General features: G+C 46.5%; 1 protein-coding gene across 1 annotated transcript in view; it reads right to left on the bottom strand.

Annotated features, from left to right (window-relative positions):
- The window catches only part of CHGB (chromogranin B (secretogranin 1)), a 79,885-nt gene extending 79,430 nt beyond the window's left edge, over window positions 1-455 (bottom strand). The window contains exon 1 of the mRNA XM_009327094.1: window positions 419-455. The gene's annotated coding sequence lies outside the window, so the exon portion shown is untranslated. The remainder of the gene's footprint in view (window positions 1-418) is intronic.
- Window positions 456-4,669: the final 4,214 nt, after the last annotated feature.

Here is a 4,669-nt window from a genome sequence, read left to right as displayed (position 1 = left end):
GAGGGGCTGTGTGTGGGGAGAAAGAGAAAAGAGGAGAAAGATACATACGGAGAAATGGGTGGATGGGTGGGTGTGCGGGGGGGTGTCAAAGCTGTTTGCAGTCAGGTTTTCCTCAAAACACATTTAACTGGGTTTTAATTCTCTGGGTTCAGAGGGGAGAGGTTTTGGTACCATTGCCCCTCACCTGGGTGAGGAGAGGCAGCAGCGGGGCTGCCAGTGGCACCATCCCACACCTCGCACACGAGCTTTTGTTTTGTCCCACCCAGGAGTTGGTCGTTTTACGCCGCTGCTGTACAAGCCCCAACCCAAAGCGCATCCTGGAAAAGCCCTGAGGAGTGGTGAGCGCAGGGCTGTGCTGGGTCCGCGGGATAGAAACAACATAGCAGGGCCCAGGCAAAAAAACCCCCACAATTCTCACTTGGGCTGTCAGCAGATGGGTACGCTGTGAATCTTTCTCCTAGGGCTTACAGGGCTCATCTACAATAATTCATTGGGGGTGAAGAAAACAGCAGGCGAGTCATCAGCTGCTGCACACCAAGGGTGTCCACGCTCTCCCACGTGGCACCAAGTTTAACAGGCAGCACGGTGGAAGCTTTGCAAACCCTGCTGGAAAATAGGATACGAACCCCACTGAATTTGGGGCATACACATCACTTTGGCACATGGCACGATTGCTGCATGCTGTGACAGCCACGACAGGCATGGTGACAAGGACCCCAGCAGCAGTCACGGGGGAGCGACACAGATATCCTGACTCTCTAACAGTGGTGTTAGTGGGTCTAACTCGCAGCAGCGAGTGCCCCTGACCACATGCCGGATGCTTACCCAGCAAAGAGAATATATTGCAGTGCCACCTGACAGAGCGTGCGTGGCACAGCCAGACATCCCCAGACACCGCTGCCGGCGAAGGTCAGGGAGCAGCCCCTTTTATTGTCCGGGCAGGCAGTTGGGGAGGAAAGCTGCCGGCCGGCCTGCCGAGAAGTGCTGCTAGGGGAGAGCTGGCTGCGCTTCTTGGCACATACACTGCCAGTGAGGCTGGGAAGGAGTTGATAGTTTTTTCCGAGAGCCTTTGGACTGCAAAGCAGTGATGGCAAACTGATGTGCTTAGAAGGAAATCATTAAAAGGAAGAAAATAAATTTGAAGTTCCATGGTTGCCAAGAGGGTTTTGTTTTGCTCCCAGGTGAGCTGGCTCAAGCTGGGGAAGGTTCCCAGGGGGACAGCCTTTCAGTCTGCTTTTCAGGCACAGCAGCCGCAACTCTGCCTTACACTTACAGCCTCCCTCGAGCCAGGTCTGCGCTTTTGGGGTCACTGTGCAAGTAGAGATGCAAGCCTAGCTACCTCCTAGGCTGTAACTAAACCCAGCTCTAGTGCCAGGCTACCTCTTGCTATTCACTCTCTATCCCCAAGAACTAACCATCCTCTGAGAAGTGGGATGGCTCCTTTTTTTATGAGCTGGAAGGCAGCAGTCCAGTGCTTCATTTTCTTGCAGGGAATGGGGCTGGAGCTGAGCTGCGGAATGCAAAACATCAGCGGATCTGCCTTATTTAGCTATGGGAGCACATGCAATATTACAGCATCCAGAAACCAGCCATCTCTGTGATTCCACCTTGCTGGATCATCCCAAGTCTCTGCCATCAGAAAAGCTCTGGTAGTGGGGAACTTGGTAGGTATTGCTGGCTCCTGGAAAAGCAAGGAGCTCCAGCAAACAGAACTGACAAGGAAGCCATAGTACTTATTAACAAACATCTCCAGCTTACCAGTTTCTATTTGTCATATTAGGTGGACAACCAAATCTTTGAACTTACCTTCATTTCCCTCCCTTCCCTTATCAAAAGGGAAAGGTCCTGCACCCTGATAGAGCAGTGCACTCCCCTGGTCCCCCTGCCATTGTAATCTACAGTTTTTACCTTTATTCCTTATGGACTGCATTATCAGCAAAAAGATTATATTTGCCTACAGTATTTAGGGCGAGTCTGTAGTGCGTACTATGCTCCTTCTTTTTATCAAGGTGTTAATGTTAGCACATGATAAAACTACGCCAGCAGCCATGTCTGAAGTTAAAGTGGGAGGTACACGCAAGCCAGGAAACGCAGAATTAAACCCCACACTTGACATTTAGCAAAGATCAAACTACTGAGAGTCACACATGGGGAAAAGGAAATACATTTTCTGACTATTGCAGCTCTGTCACAATGTGAGTTTTCAGAGTGTTGACAGCCTCAGGGCCAGAGTCTTAAGCTGTACAATTTCATGTTATTGAAGCTAATATGTATCTGCTGACTTACTTACCATCTTAAAAACTTAATACATAACATGAAGAAAAAAAGTCTGCCTTCATAAACAGCAGAACTAGCAAGTTCATGTCTTTTCAGTCCTTTCCCACTGTCACACCACAGGGGAGCAATTCTGCCTACTCACTTCCTTCTTTCACAATAGCTAGAAGTGAATTTAGTACGTGAAAACAGAATAACAGCTGAATTCAGGAAGTGCCCAGGGCAGAAGGGATGCTAAGGAGACACGAACAAGGTTGATTTTCTCACTGTTGAATTATACAAAGATTGTTATGTTGTTTCGTAGAAATGATTAAGCCAAAGTTTGCAGTCTGCATACTTAAGTGTTTTGAGTTCACTTCCTCAAAATGAACTAGCCCCTTGTTCTCAAAGCTGAAAGCAAGAAAGAATATCAGTATATTTAAATCTATTATTTGCATGCATTTTAATTCCCAGCTCTAGAGACTGTTACTAAAACAGATGGAAGATCAGGCTGTACTGGATTCCTGTTCTGAAGTTCCCCTCAAGCCCTGCAGACAGTGTTTTAGTGGCCTTTGCTCTGGAAAAGCCTCTTGTGGTTACCCCAGGAATGAGCATTTTCAGGCTTCAGGCAAGCCAATCTGAGAGACAGCTCTTCAAACCCATGAGATGAGAAACTGCAACTGGCAGCTCATCCCTCCTTTCAGACCAGTAAGGTTTGCTGGTGGTACTTCAAATAGCAAAGGGCAGAGGAAGGCTGGAAGAAAAGCTCTTTTCCACCACTGCACCACCCCATAAAAGGTAAGATACCTGGAATTCTCCAGTAGCTTTTCTCACAATCATCCTCCTTTCACCTATAGCCGTGTCCTTTGTGTGCACGCCATAGTACAGCATGGAAGGTGCAGCTCACCTGCAGAGGCAAGAGACATAAAAGCTGCATTATGACAGCAGACACACAAGGAGCATCTCCAAGCTCCCAGGTCTAGGCGTATTATCCATCTGATTCCTACCAAGGCCAGACCTGAGCTAACATACTTGGGGGAATATATTTGCTTACCTGGGAAAAAAAACAAACCATACCTGTGCAACCCCAAAATAAAAGGTTTGGTTGCCCTAAAACTCATTGATTTATCCAGCTGTGTTAGCTGATCAGATGAAGGGCATTACCAGTCTCCACAGATGTGCCACAGTTAAGTTTCCAGGACCACATAAAAAGTCATTGTGTGTTTCATGTTTTGCCACATCGAAGGCAAACATTCAAACCAGCAAACCTCCCTCTAAAAGGTCAGTTCCACTTAAACTGAAATACGCTTCCTTGTCATCACTATCTCCAAACAGTGATAACTGCGCGGCTAATGCCTTGCAGAGTTTGGACTGAATTATTACAGAGCACTTACTGCTGATTCAGGTTCCTGGTTAACACTGAGCTCTACCAAGTTACCCCAACCCCATAAACTGTAATCCGGTAACTGTACTTCCCTTCAAAACAGGTTAAGGTTATGAACAGCAAGCAGTCATCTGCATTACAAAAAGTGGGTCAGCCAGGCATCCAAAAAATTCTTGGCCTTCTCTTCTCTGGCCATAAGACAAGTAATGCTTTTTGCTTCCTCCTTCAGTAACTAGGAGTTTAAACCTTTTTTTTGCTGCAATCAACGCCCTAAGGTACAGAAGTTTCAAAGACCAAATGTTACTTCTGCTGTACCACATGCCAGTAAATTGACTTCTCCCCCTCCGCCAGGAATCTGTTGCTGTGGGTCTGCCAGCAGTATCTGACTTTTTAAGGTGCCACTTCTAAACTCAACATGAAATCATAGTAGCCAGTTCATGTATTAATACCATGTCTTGAAATTTTGTGATTTCAGGAGAAACTCGCTCTCTTCAAAAAGTAGTTTTCTGTGGCAAAGGCTTGAAAATGTGAATGTTGGGGATAACCCAGTACAAGCAGGAGCCAAATTTTTTTTCTTACAATCCTGTACCAAATCCTGTGTCTCTCCTTTGAGAGTCTTTGCTGGACTGGGCGCAGAAGCATGGCTCCTACCCCTCTGATATTACCTCTCTTCTTTTTTGGGCTACCCTCTTTGCATCTGCTGCTGCTTGAATCCACTTTGAAGGAAAGTTTTTTAGGATGCTAACACTATTATTCTTGTTCTGCTTAAGCTTTTAGCACAGTGGATGCAGACGTAGGGCTTTGTGGGGCCTCATTTCCTCCCTACAAAGAGCCTTTCTGCATCACCATTCACTAACCATAAAACAAAAACATTATGTGACCCAAGGATAGACACAAAGCACACTGTAACTTAGCTCCCATCTTGCACCTAAGCACAACTTGGGTCTGTCTTAACTAGCATTGTATTTCCTTCTTCCAGACTTCCCCTCTTGCAATGTATTTCTATTTAAGTCTCCACACCCATGCTCTTCC

This window comes from Pygoscelis adeliae, unplaced genomic scaffold (assembly GCF_000699105.1).
Source record: "Pygoscelis adeliae isolate BGI_AS28 unplaced genomic scaffold, ASM69910v1 Scaffold137, whole genome shotgun sequence".
Classification (NCBI taxonomy): domain Eukaryota; kingdom Metazoa; phylum Chordata; class Aves; order Sphenisciformes; family Spheniscidae; genus Pygoscelis; species Pygoscelis adeliae.
Note: the sequence above shows the minus strand (reverse complement) of the source record. Positions and strands in the feature narration are given on the sequence as shown.